Source organism: Ovis canadensis, chromosome 19 (assembly GCF_042477335.2).
Source record: "Ovis canadensis isolate MfBH-ARS-UI-01 breed Bighorn chromosome 19, ARS-UI_OviCan_v2, whole genome shotgun sequence".
Taxonomy (NCBI): domain Eukaryota; kingdom Metazoa; phylum Chordata; class Mammalia; order Artiodactyla; family Bovidae; genus Ovis; species Ovis canadensis.
The window spans coordinates 66,357,976-66,372,459 of NC_091263.1; the positions used below are offsets into that span (position 1 = coordinate 66,357,976).

Sequence of the window (14,484 nt, forward strand, 5' to 3'; positions counted from 1 at the left end):
TTTGTTCCTCTTTATTGCTGAGTAGTTTTCTATTGTATGGATGTACTATAATTTTTGTTTGTCTGCTCATCTGTTGATGGATGCCTGGGCTGTTTCCAGTTTGAGTCTGTTAAGAATATATTTGCTATAAACATTCTTGCAGAAATCTTTGTGTGACGATGTTTGTTTTAATCTGGGGAGTGCTGTGCTCTGTGCTGTGCTTATTCACTCAGTCGTGTCTGACTCTTTGTGACCCCTTGGAGTCTAGCCCACCAGGCTCCTCTGTCTGTAGGGATTCTCCAGACAAGAATCCTGGAGTGGGTTGCCATGCCCTTCTCCAGGGAATCTTCCTAACCCAGGGATTGAACCCAGGTCTCCTGCATTGCTGGCGAATTCTTTACCATCTGAGCCACCAGGGAAACCCAAGAATCCTGGAGTGGGTTGCCATGCCCTTCTCCAGGGAATCTTCCTAACCCAGGGATTGAACCAGGGTCTCCTGCACTGCAGGCAGATTCTTTACCAGGGAAGCCCCAATTTGGGGAGGGGAAAGGTAAATACTAGGACTGAAATTACGTTTGTCTTTATTCCTCTGGATTGTGAGCTTTTATAGAGCTGATGTATTTTCCCTCTAGCTGCCAGCATGGTTCCTTTGTATGTGGTATATCCTCAGCAGATGTTTGTGGAAATGAAACACAATTCAAGCACAACCTAATTTTCCTATATACTATATAACATGTACCTCTCATTTAGCACACCATGGGCCCATTGAGATGAGAATTGTTTCCTGTAATCTTCCCAATGACCCTCTAAGGTAAGAGTTAGGAACCAGAGGGGAAAAGAAGTTAGGTGAGCTGTTGAAGGTCACAGAGCAGATGAGAGGAAGAAACAGGATTTGAGAGACACTCTTTGTGTGAAGCCCCTGCATAGAGGAATCTCTGTGCCACTTTACTTCTCTTAGCTCCTTTAGCTGAAGCCCTTGGAGTGGTTGTCCCAGTTCACCTTTATCTGCCCTAAGGGGCTGGGCAAGATCGGCTATCTCCTTCCCCTCTGTTACACAGGAAGGACTGTTTTCTAGTGGGACTCCAGATCTCACTCACCTTGATAGAGATCAAAACAGGAGGGAGGGATCTAGTCTAGACCACAAACCGCTGAGTGTCAACAGGTAACTGTGGAGGGAGATGTGGGATGGAAAATGCACTGCTGTGCAGTCACCACAGGGAAGGTTGGTTAGGCAAGAATCAACAAGGGATGACACATCGGGGAGTAACTGACGAGAAGCAGCGTCTGAGCATGTCGTGAAGTGTCTCTCCAAAGACTGCATGTCAGTTGCAAGGGAAAAATTAGTAAGAGTATGCCGGAGAAGTAAGAATGCTCTTTGTCTCCATGATCAAAATTAACATCACTCGTGAAGGGCAGATGGCCCTGTGCCTCCTAGAATGATGCCCTGAGGACATGCCATAGCTCATGCAGTATTCTTATGGGGATGTATTGATACAGGCTGATCTAACCAACGAGAAAACATCAGACTCCCTAAATGAGATACATTCTAATAAAAGAAAGGAATTTTGAAGAATTTGTATTCTTCAAAAATGTTAATATCATAAAGAAAATCCCCATGTACATACACACACAAAGGCTGTGAAAATATCCCACGTTAAAGGAAATGAAAGAGACGTGACAATGAAATGTGACATTTGATCCTGGAGTGGATCCTGTTCTGGAGGAAGAAAAAACATAATTTAAGAGACATTACTGGGTCAGTTGACAACATTGGAATACTCACGGTAGATTAGATAGAACTGAGTCATTTAAATTTACTGAAGTTGAAGTCTGTATTATGGTTATAAAAAATACCTTCATTAGGAACACACATTGAACTATTCAGGGATAAAAAGCTATGATGCATGTGATCTACACTCAGCTCCAAAAATATTATTTGTGAGGGTGTATGTGTGTGTGTGTGCATAGCACATAATCTAGCAAATGAGAAAAATGTGGAAAAGAGGTGAATTTTGGTAAAGTGTACATGAGAGTGCTATGCACTGTTTTTATCCTTGCAACTTTGTATGTTTTAAATTATTGCCAAAGAAAAGTTTTAGAAAATGCTCCGCTGCAAAGTGCCCAGAATCCTAATTCAGTCAGTGTGGACTGTGCCCACAGAAATTCCATGAACATGGACAGCTCCTTGCTAAATATAAGTCAGTTTGTCAAGCCAAATGGTTGATCCCAAGCTAAGTGAAGTGCCATGGAGCTAAGACAGCATCTTTTAAAAGAATCCCTTCTTCTTTGTCTCCTCTCATCTAGAACATCTTTCTAGAGCACATTCTCACCAGAAGCTTGTTGAACTGGCCAGACCTGCTTTCTGGTGTCAGAGTGATGCCTAGTGAGCTCCAAATACAGGGTCTGAAGTCTGGGTCCTGTCTCCTTTCCTGCTGATCTGGTGCTTGATGTTGGTCTCTTATCTGTGAGGTGAAGGGTTTGGACCAGAGCAGAGGTTGCCAACTGGCAAACCAGGAGACACTGGTTCATAGAGGTGTTTGGCCTACACAGTATTCTTTTTTTTTTTTTTCTTTTTTAAACAAAATTCACATTTAGGTTGGAATAAACTATACAAAATTGACTTTCTTCACCAAAAATAACAGCAATATTTTCTGTATTATTCTTAGGCAAACCACAAAACACTTATTTTTTGTAGGTTTTCTAGATTTTGCTTGTAAATCAAGATGAGGCGGTAGATACAGTCATGGAAAAAGGCCGAAGAAAACAGACAAATCAGTTTTCAGTAACCATGGGCTCTGATCCTTTCTTGACCATGAAATTGAAGTGTTCAACATATACCTGCCAAAAAGCTTATGAAGATATGGGCTCATAAAGGAATGAAAGCAGCAACAACCAGATGTGGAGCAACAACGACATGGTACACAGTGTTCTCGGAAAGACTGAAGGCAGGAGGTGAAGGGGATGACAGAGGATGAGACGGTTGGATGGCACCACTGACTCAATGGACATGAGTTTGAGCAGGCTCTGGGAGTTGGTGATGGACAGGGAAGCCTGGGGTTCTGCAATCCATGGGGTTGCCAAGAGTCAGACACAACTGAGCAACTGAACTGAACACAGTATTCTTAAAAGCTTTATCAGTTGTTGACACTCAACAACCAGGGTACTGTACATAAATGTTTGGCTCCAGTGTGACCACATTGGGTCCGCATTTCCAGTAACTGGCAGCAATTAGCAATTAGCCAATTGCTGGAGGTGGGGTCTATGCCCTCCTGCTCCTCACAGCCCCTACCCTACTCTTTTATACTGTGGCTAACTAGCTTCTCCATTTACAATTTCTGCTGGCTGTTTGGACTGGAAGATCTTTAAGGGCCTTTCAGTTCACATCTTCCCTGACCATGGCTTATCTCTTTGGGGGCTTTGGATGCTGAACAAGAGGTTGGATGAAGTGAAGAGTGTGGTGAAGAAGCAATAACAGAACCAGGATGAGAGTTATCTGAAGTGTTTTGAGACAGAGGGCCAGAGTCTAGTTCAACCTGGTGATATACCCAGTGGGGCTCGAGATGGGATGTGATACTTGGTCAAAGTTGGGAAGAAACTAGGAGGTTTTATTGAGACCAAGGGTTCAGAATGGAAGATAGAAGAACTGGGGAAAAGTCAGGTGTCGGCTGAGCTGGCCAAGTGCCTGGAACCAAAGCTGTGACTGTGATCAGTAACAGTGATGGGGTCACAGTGGAGAGCAGTTTTGACTTGTAGCCAGGAAGTGGATCCTGGAGAGAAAAAGGAAAGAGGAAACAAAACAATGAAGGTGTAGTGGAAAGAGCACTGAGCAAGGAATCAAAGGATGGGATTTCTAGTTCCAGATCTACCACTTACTGATCATGTGATTGTGGGCATATTACTCCACATCCCTGAACCCGTTTCCTCAACTTTGAAATAGAGATGATAATACTAGCCCTGACTATCTCAGAGTTATAGAAAGCTTAACTGTCATACCATAGAGCAAAGCACTTAGCAGCTGGGGAAACACTATCCCAATGTGAGATGGAATTCAGAAGGTATATTGTAGTCTTAGAATGTTAGGGGTAAAGGGCCATGTGAACATCTGCAACACTCTCATTTCACATATGAAGAATTTGAGGCCCAGAGGAGAAATTTCACAGCAATTGTAGGGCAGAGGTAGGCAGAGTGCTCCATTAGTTTCAGAGTAGAACTACCTTTGTGCTCCCTCTGCTGCCGCTGCTAAGTCACTTCAGTCGTGTCCGACTCTGTGCGACCCCAGAGACGGCAGCCCACCAGGCTCCCCCGTCCCTGGGATTCTCCAGGCAAGAACCCTGGAGTGGGTTGCCATTTCCTTCTCCAATGCATGAAAGTGAAAAATGAAAGGGAGGTCACTCAGTCGTGTCCGACTCTTTACGACCCCATGGACTACAGCCTACCAAGAGAGAGCTAGCAAGGGGACTTTGGGTTCAAGGGATACCCCAAAATGATGTGTTTCATCCTATGTACTCAAAAGTGACAGGCCTGGACTTCCCTGGTGGTACAGTGGGTAAGAATCCGCCGGCTAATGCAGGGGCCACGGGTTCGATCCCTGGTCTAGGAAGAGTCCGCATGCTGCAGAGCAACTAAGCCTGTGCGTCATAATCACTGAAGGCCACGTGGCTAAAGTCTGCGCTCCACAACAAGAGAAGCCACTGCAATGAGAATCCTGAGCTCCACAACTAAAAGTAGCCCCAGCTCCCAGCAACTAGAGAAAACTCAGGCAAAGCAACAAAGACCCAGTGAGCCAAAAAATAAAAAAAAAAAAGGACAAGCCCTTGTAATTTCTCCCGAGGTCACAGGAACAAGGAAATACTTACCGAACCTTGAAAGAAGTAGTCTTTTAAGGGAGAGGAAGTCCCACCCAGTGCATTACACAGCACGTAAGTGAGGGAGATCACAGAAGGGAGAGGTGAGACCATCTTGTTCTAGTTCCCCTGAGAGAGATGAGGAACCTGAGGGCTAGGGATGGGAAATGTCTTGCCCAAGGCCATATGGCTTGTTCCTGGCAGAGCTGGAACTGTAATGGGGTTTCTCAATTTGAAGCCCAGTTCTTTTCCTCTGTGTACTATTTGGGATTGCATTTCACTGCAAATGGCAGAGATCAATGGTGGCTTACACCAGTGGATATTTGTTGCTAATGATGGCTTTAAGAGATAGGGGTTACTTTTCTCATTTTCTAAGAAGTCTGGAGGTGGAAAGTCAAAGATTAGCGTAGCTGCTGGAAGATGTTAAGGACCTAGTCTCCTCTTATCTTCTTTTTTTGGTTTCTCTTTTTATTTTTATTTTTTTCCCTCTCCTCTTATCTTCTTATTTTCACCCTCAGCCCATGGCTTTTGTCCTTATTTTCTTGAGATGGCTGCTTTTCCGGTAGGCATTGTGTCCATATTCTGGACAGGTGGAAGAAATGGAGCTGAATTTGTCTTTTCATAAAGGCTTACCTGAAGGCTCCATATCATATATATATGTATATAAAATACTTCTATAAAATACCCTATGCTATGTATTAACACGTTGTATTATATTTAACAGCAAGTCCCTTACATACAAACCTTCAAGTTGTGAACTTTCAAAGATTCAAATGTCCATTCACACACATAAGTTAGTTCCTGTGTCTGGCGTACATTGTCCCATGTGTGCATCCTCTGCAAGTGGTTGTGCTTTTGTGGACTTTACTGTTCAGTACTGGGCAGAGTACAGTAGTACAGTCACTTTATTTCAAGCCCAGGATGTCTCGAAGCAAGCATAAAAGCAGTAGTGGTGTAGCGGTTACTACTGTATCTTTCAAGGTACTGTACTGTGAGGTTAAAACTGTTTTCTTTTCATGTATTATTTGTGTGAAAAGCATTAGAAACTGATTATAGTACAGTTTGGCTATATATATGGCTGACTCTGTGAGCTGAGTACTTAGACTAACTTTGTTGGACTTATGAACAAATTGGACTTAGGAACTCATTTTCAAAACAGAACTCATGCCTATGTAAGGGACTTACTGTATAAATTAGTAAGTATATGTGTATGTACATGTATAGTATATATACATATATGTAGGCATATGTGTAATATATATGTATCAGTTCAGTTCAGTCGCTCAGTTGTGTTGGACTCTTTGCTACCCGACGGACTGCAGCATGCCAGGCTTCCGTGTCCATCATCAGCTAGCTCCCAGAGCTGGCTCAAAATCATGTTCATCGAGTTGGTGATCCCATCCAACCATCTTATCCTCTGTTGTCCCCTTCTCCTCCTGCCTTCAATCTTTCCCACCATCGGGTCTTTTCTAATGAGTCAGTTCTAGTATTGGAGCTTCAGTTTTATAATCAGTCCTTCCAATGAATATTCAGGACTGGTTTCCTGAATGTGGGTTGTAGGATCTTAGTCCTTCAGCAGGGGGAGTGACCCATACTCCGCATATTGGAAGCTCGGAGTCTTAACTACTGGACCATCAGGGAAGTCTTTCTTTCATCTTTAAAATATGGGGTGTGCGGGTTCAATCCCTGGTCAAGGAACTAAGATCCTACAACCCACATGCTGTGTGTAGTGGCAAATTTTTTTTTACCTTTTCTAAAAAGGGTTTGGGCTAAATGACCCCAAAAGACCCTTCCAGGTCCTAAATTTTATTACTCTATGTTATTTGAATTTGAATCCAAGTAAATGCACTGGTCATAGCAAACACCCTCTTCCAACAACACAAGAGAAGATTCTACACACGGACATCACCAGATGGTCAACACCGAAATCAGATTGATTATATTCTTTGCAGCCAAAGATGGAAAAGCTCTATACAGTTAACAAAAACAAGACCAGGAGCTGACTGTGGCTCAGATCATGAACTCCTTATTACCAAATTCAGACTCAAATTGAAGAAAGTAGGGAAAACCACTAGACCATTCAGGTATGACCTAAATCAAATCCCTTATGATTATACAGTGCAAGTGAGAAATAGATTTAAGGGAATAGATCTGATAGATAGAGTGCCTGATGAACTATGGAATGAGGTTCGTGACATTGTACAGGAGACAGGGATCAAGACCATCCCCATGGAAAAGAAATGCAAAAAAGCAAAATGGCTACCTGAGGAGGCCTTACAAATAGCTGTGAAAAGAAGAGAAGTGAAAAGCAAAGGAGAAAAGGAAAGATATAAGCATCTGAATGCAGAGTTCCAAAGAATAGCAAGAAATAAGAAAGCCTTCCTCAGCGATCAGTGCAAAGAAATAGAGGAAAACAATAGAATGGGAAAGACTAGAGATCGCGTCAAGAAAATTAGAGATCCCAAGGGAACATTTCATGCAAAGATGGGCTCAAGAAAGGACAGAAATGGTAGGGACCTAACAGAAGCAGAAAATATTAAGAAGAGGTGGCGAGAATACACAGAAGAACTGTACAAAAAAGATCTTCATGACCAAGATAATCATGATGGTGTGATCACTCACCTAGAGCCAGACATCCTAGAATGTGAAGTCAAGTGGGCCTTAGAAAGCATCACTACAAACAAAGCTAGTGGAGGTGATGAAATTCCAGTTGAGCTATTACAAATCCTGAAAGATGATGCTGTGAAAGTGCTGCACTCAATATGCCACCAAATTTGGAAAACTCAGCAGTGGCCACAGGACTGGAAAAGGTCAGTTTTCATTTCAATTGCAAAGAAAGGCAATGCCAAAGAATACTCAAACTACCGCACAATTGCACTCATCTCACATGCTAGTAAAGTAATGCTCAAAATTCTGCAAGCCAGGCTTCAGCAATACATGAACCGTGAACTACCCTGATGTTCAAGCTGGTTTTAGAAAAGGCAGAGGAACCAGAGATCAAATTGCCAACATCCACTGGATCATCAAAAAAGCAAGAGAGTTCCAGAAAAACATTGATTTCTGCTTTATTGACTATGCCAAAGCCTTTGACTGTGTGGATCACAATAAACTGTGGAAAATTCTGAAAGAGATGGGAATACCAGACCACCTGACCTGCCTCTTGAGAAATCTGTATGCAGATCAGGAAGCAACAGTTAGAACTGGACATGGAACAACAGACTGGTTTCAAATAGGAAAAGGAGTACGTCAAGGCTGTATATTGTCACCCTGCTTATTTAACTTATATGCAGAGTACATCATGAGAAACGCTGGACTGGAAGAAGCACAAGCTGGAATCAAGATTGCCGGGAGAAATATCAATAACCTCCGATATGCAGATGACACCACCCTTATGGCAGAAAGTGAAGAGGAACTAAAAAGCCTCTTGATGAAAGTGAAAGAGGAGAGTGAAAAAGTTGACTTAAAAGCTCAACATTCAGAAAACGAAGATCATGGCATCCGGTCCCATCACTTCATGGCAAATAGATGGAGAAACAGTAGAAACAGTGTCAGACTTTATTTTTTTGGGCTCCAAGATCACTGCAGATGGTGACTGCAGCCATGAAATTAAAAGACGCTTACTCCTTGGAAGGAAAGTTATGATCAACCTAGATAGTACATTCAAAAGCAGAGACATTACTTTGCCAACTAAGGTCCGTCTAGTCAAGGCTATGGTTTTTCCAGTGGTCATGTATGGATGTGAGTGTTGGACTGTGAAGAAAGCTGAGTGTCGAAGAATTGATGCTTTTGAACTGTGGTGTTGGAGAAGACTCTGGAGAGTCCCTTGGACTGCAAGGAGATCCAACCAGTCCATTCTGAAGGAGATCAGTCCTGAGTGTTCTTTGGAAGAACTGATGCTAAAGCTGAAGCTCCAGTACTTTGGCCACCTCATGCAAAGAGTTGACTCACTGGAAAAGACTCTGATGCTGGGACGGATTGGGGGCAGGAGGAGAAGGGGATGAACAAGGATGAGATGGCTGGATGACATCACGGACTCGATGGATGAGAGTCTGAGTGAACTCTGGGAGCTGGTGATGGACAGGGAGGCCTGGCGTGCTGCGATTCATGGGGTCGCAAAGAGTCAGACATGAGAGAGTGACTGAACTGAGCTGAACTGAGAGCCTCAAGGATATATCCTTAGACACTTGACGTTATGTACTGGATGTTTGCTAAGATCCCCTCCAACTCTGAGACGCTGGGGATGTTTGTGTGTGTGTGTGTGTGTGTGTGCTGCACTGTGTGACTTGAGTGTTCTTAGTTTCCTGACCAGAGATCCATCCTGAACACCCAGCAGTGGAACCGCAGCATCCTAATCACTGGATTGACAGGGATTACTGGTGATTTGTGTTTCCATCCTTGGTACCCTGAAACTGAAGGGAATGTTCTTTCCCATTGCAGGTGGACAAACAGCAAGTACCTGTACCTCAAGAAAGAATCAGGGCAGAGCCATGTTTATACAAATAAGTTACCACATATGTGATTCAGTTCAGTCCACTCAGTCGTGTCCAACTCTTTGCAACCCCATGGACTGCAGCACGCCAGGCCTCCCTGTCCATCATCAACTCTCAGAGTTTACTCAAACTCATGTCCATTGAGTCAGTGATGCCATCCAACCATCTCATCCTCTGTCATCCCCTTCTCCTCCCACCTTCAATCTTTCCCAGCATCAGGGTCTTTTCAAATGAATCAGTTCTTCGCATCAGGTGGCCAAAGTATTGGAGTTTCAGCTTCAGCATCAGTGCTTCCAGTGAACATTCAGGACTGAGTTCCTTTAGGATGGACTGGTTGGATCTCCTTGCAGTCCAAGGGGCTCTCAAGAGTCTTCTTTAGCACCACAGTTCAAAAGCATCAATTCTTTGGCGCTCAACTTTCTTTATAGTCCAACTCTCATACCCATACATGACTACTGGAAAAATCATAGCCTTGACTAGACAGAACTTTGTTGGCAAAATAATGTTTCTGCTTTTGAATATGCTGTCTAGATTGGTCATAACTTTTCTTCCAAGGAGCAAATGTCCTTTAATTTCATGGCTGCTGTCACCATCTGCAGTGATTTTTGGAGCCCCAAAAGATAAAGTCTGACAGTGTTTCCATTGTTTCCCCATCTATTTGCCATGAATTGATGGGACCAGATGCCATGATCTGTTTCCTAATGTTGAGTTTTAAGCCAACTCTTTTCACTCTCCTCTTTCACTTTCATCAAGAGGTTCTTTAGTTCATATGTGGTAAGTCCTGTTAATAGGTATATAAGAAGTGCAGGAGTGGGTATATGAATTGGAGGGGGCAGGCAGAAGGTCATCAAGCTTGGCAGGGGACTTGGAAGTAGCTGTGGCAGTATATAGCGAAGAGAACAGGGAACAGCATCCATGCTGATGGAAATGTTTCTGAGACAGAAGGAGTATCTGGTAGGCCTGAGAAAGGAGAAGGAAGGGGATAACTGAAATTGGTGTCTAGCTTGGAATACACAGAACGTGATGACTCTATTATCTTATGGAGTGGAGCATTCTAACACTTCTGAATCTTCTTAGCCATTTTATGTCTAAGGAGCTCAAAGCCCAAAGCCAATTCTAGTCCTGAAGCCTGGGACACATCTAGGGGCTGATTATTCCAGGCAGCAGGAAGAAGGAACAAAGTAACTTTTTTAGCTCCCACCTGTGTGGTTCCCTACAACAGTTAAGTTCTTGCTTAGACCTGCAGTGGGCTACGGTGTGAAGTAATGCTAATTTCACCAGACAGGAAATCTATCTTATTCATTTTCGTATAGGTGCTCTTCACTGTGTGGCCCTTCCTGATATGCCAGTACTCAGTCAACATCTGTTGGATGAGTGAATTCAGGCTTGGCAATGGTAGTTCTACTTTGGAGTCTGGGTAAGGTGAGAGAGGGGGAAAGCCCTGTTTGGGCTAAGACACCTGACTTATTAATTGGTGTGTGATGTAGGCCAGTTATTTCAGTTAGCTGTGATTGTCCTAAAGTCCCTTCCAGTGCTCCAGATTCGTAGTGCTATCCCTTTCTCACTTATCTGTTATTTAATTTTATTAAGTATAGTTGATATGCAATATTTTAATTTTCAAGTATATAACATAGTGAGTTAACATTTAAGTACATTACAAAATGATCACCACAATAAGACTAATAACCATCAAAATTATTTCAGTGTTTAGTAATTATTAACTATATCCCTTATGTTGTATATTACATTCCTGAGACTTAGTTGTAGCTGGAAGTTCATACCTCTTAATCCTTTTCACCTATTTTGCCCAACTCCCCACCCTCCTCCTTCTCTAGCACTCATCAGTTCTGTGTATCTATGAACTCGTTTCTGTTTTTGCTTTGTTTCATTTTTTAAAATCCTATAGATAATTTAAATCATATGGTATTCATCTTTGTCTTGATTCATTTAATATAATACCCTCTGGGTCTGTTCCTGTTGCTGCAAATGACAAAATTTCATTTTTTCCAATGGCTGAGTAATATTCTATTGTATAAATATACCACACCTTTTTCATCCATTCATCTACTGATATGCACTTGCAATGAACATAGGGGTGCCTATATCTTTTCCACTTAGTGTTTTTATTTTCTTTGGGTAAATACCCCCCCTCCACTTATCCTTTTACTCCCCCTCCCTTTCTTTTTTGGCAGCCTAGAAGGCATATGGGATCTTCGTTCCCCAACCAGGGATCAAACTTGCACCCCTTGCATTGAAAGCATGGAATCTTAACCACTGGACTGCCAGGGAAGCCCCCATCCTTTTAATCCCTTCATATATGTCTAGGCTCTTAAGCCTCCTTTACAGTCATTATGATATTAATTGTAAACTCTGTAAGTGCTTCTTGTTAGGCACCAACATAAGCACTTTGCATATATTAACACATTTGATCCACAAAACACTAATAAGGTAGGCGCCATTATTATGCATTTTATACTTGAGGAAACTGAGGTACAGAGATATTATATATCTTCCACAAGCTCACAAGCTTGTAAGTAGCAGTGCTCAGGGAGTCCAGGTCAGAGTCCAGTTTTAACTACCTAAGTATGCTATCTCCAGGTCATCTTACCAGTAATTATGAGAGGCTGGTGATGTATTCTCTCATTTTTTATAAATAAGGCAACTGACGCTTAACTGCTTTACTGTTACACATCTAGAAAGTATCAGGGCTAGACCTCTGGCTTTCAACCAAGTCAGTGTTCTTTCTGGTTACCAGTGTTCTTTCTGCTCTAGAAGTTGAGTATATGGCCCCTAATGCCTGGTTGCGGAGAAGGCAATGGCAACCCACTCCAGTGCTCTTGCCTGGAAAATCCCATGGACGAAGGAGCCTGGTAGGCTGTAGTCCATGGGGTCGATAAGAGTCAGGCACGACTGAGCGACTTCACTTTCACTTTTCACTTTCATGCATTGGAGAAGGAAATGGCAACCCACTCCAGTGTTCTTGCCTGGAGAATCCCAGGGATGGCAGAGCCTGGTGGGCTGCCATCTATGGGGTCGAACAGAGTCGGACACGACTGAAGCGACTTAGCAGCAGTGTCTGGTTGACAGAGTTAAATCCCACTCTGTCAATTACTGGCTCGCTGACATTAGGTTGGTTCTGTGTTTGTTTTCTCATCTGTAAAATGAGAATGAGAACATGAACACCAACCGTACAGAATTGCGATGATTAAATGAGTTATTAGGTGTCGAGTGCCTGGCGCATAGTGAGCATTCAATAGGGTGTCAGCTATCACTTTTAAGATCTGAACCAGCATTACCCAAAACACAATGTGAACCAAACAGTAATTCTATTTTTCTCCTAGTAGCCGCATTTTAAAAAGTAGTAAAAAATAAGCAAGATTATTTTAAACATATTTTATTTGACCAAAGATATACCAAACTGCAATCAATTTTCTAACGACCCACATTGTGATCAATTTAAGCTTAAGAATGAGCTAAGCCTCGAAATTTCGGTGTGTATTCTATACTTTATAGCACATCTCAGCTTGGACCAGCCACGTCACTTGGGACTGGTGGCAGAGCAGCCCGTGAGAGGCCCCCCCAGTCGCGTCTTCATCCAGCAACAGTTCTTCACCGCGACCAGCCGGCCGGCGCCCCGGCCCCGCCCCGCGCCCCTCCCAGGTTACGTCATAGAACCCACTGGCCCTGCCGGCGGGGAGACCCGGGCCCGGCCGCGTGTACTGGGCCTCTCGTATCTTCCCCTTTCCCTGCACTCAAATTCTAAAGGAAGAGACGACCAGCACACAGAGCAACGGGGGAGGTCGGTCGGTCCTCCCGCCGCCCAGGTAGCAGCAGCAGCGGCGGGCTGGCGGGAGACGGGCGTCTGAAGACCCCTCACGTACCTCGCCCGCCACTGCCCTCCTCCGCTCGGCCGCTACCCCGCCTAGGTCGAGGCGGCGGGGCCGGCCCCTATTGGTCCGCCGCGGGCCTCCGCCTGCCCCCTCGCCCCGCTTATTGGCCAAGGCCGCCGCGCCCGCGGGATAGGCGGCGGCGGCGCCCCTCCCTCGCGCCTGCCCTCAAGAGGGCGACGAGGAAGCGGCCGCCTCCCTGCGTCCCGCCCCTCGGGCTCGCTTGCTGGCTCCTGGCTCCTCCCGGCCCTCTCCCGGCTCCCTCCGGCTCCGGCTCCGGCGCGGCGGCGGCGGGTAGGTGCAGCGGCAGGCGGGGCCCGATCGGAGGAGCGGCTTCCTCACTGTCCCCGGGACTGCCCGAGCCTCCCCCGCGGTCGCCCGGGACCCCACCAGGCCCGCCCGAAGTAGGGAAGGGCGGTGGCCGCCGGCCTGCGGGACGCGGGGGCGGTCGGGCGAGGGGGGCCTGCGGGCGCGATCTTCCAAGTCTTGGAGGCACGATAAGGGGGTCCGCAGGGCGGGGCGGACCCAGAGAGTCTGGAGTGACGGGGCTGAGCCGCCTTTCTCAGGCGCGGGATTGGGGCTGAGCCGGGTGAGCGAGGGTCGGCTGCAGCCTGGGGCCCTGGGTGGGGCTCGGAGACACAGGAGAACTCAAAGGTTGTGCTGTGAAGCTTTTGAGGGTCAGTTGAAGTGGGGCGGAGGTGAACCTCAGATAGGGTGCTAGGCCAGGGAGTTACGGGAGGAGGTAGGGGGTAGTGGTCAAGAGAACGTGGCCCCAGGCTGGGCTCTCCCGGCGCGCGCTGCCCTAGCACAAGATTTGGGGAGTAAGCATGTGTCTGGCTGCGGGAGTGCGCATGGGTCGCTGTAAAGCCCGCGGATGCGAGGATAGGACCTGGAGGGGAGTTAGAAACGTTACCCAGAACGGAGATTGTGATTTAGCACATGGGCCAGGTTCTCCACTAGTGTGTTGCTTGAGCTGTTCTTTGGAGAAATTACTCCTTGAGCGGGGTGGGGTTGGAGGGGAAAGGAAGTGTTAGGGTTTTTGCTTTCATACTGGAATGGGTAAAGTGAATGCATTTGGTGCTTTGGGGAGGAGACAGGATTACGTTTAGCTTTGTGTTTTAGGACCCAGACCCAGAGTGAAACGTGCTTCTCAGGATAGGGTTACCAAGCTTTCTCCCGGGAACCCCCTCTTCTCCACTCCCTCCTCGGTCCAGTTACAGTATTGCTCCCCAGGGCCTCTCGATTCCTTTTCCCTGGCTCCCTAGGATTGCTGTGTTTCTTGCT

At 45.4% G+C, this 14,484-nt stretch overlaps 1 protein-coding gene across 42 annotated transcripts in view; it reads left to right on the plus strand.

Annotated features, from left to right (window-relative positions):
* The first annotated feature begins 12,993 nt into the window (after window positions 1-12,993).
* The window catches only part of MAP4 (microtubule associated protein 4), a 157,793-nt gene continuing 156,302 nt past the window's right edge, over window positions 12,994-14,484 (plus strand). For 16 of the 42 annotated variants that reach the window (XM_069561500.1, XM_069561503.1, XM_069561507.1 and 13 more), the window contains exon 1: window positions 12,994-13,494. The gene's annotated coding sequence lies outside the window, so the exon portion shown is untranslated. Of the gene's footprint in view, window positions 13,790-14,484 lie in introns of all 42 variants that reach the window. The other 26 variants (XM_069561523.1, XM_069561527.1, XM_069561529.1 and 23 more) reach the window with 6 other exon arrangements.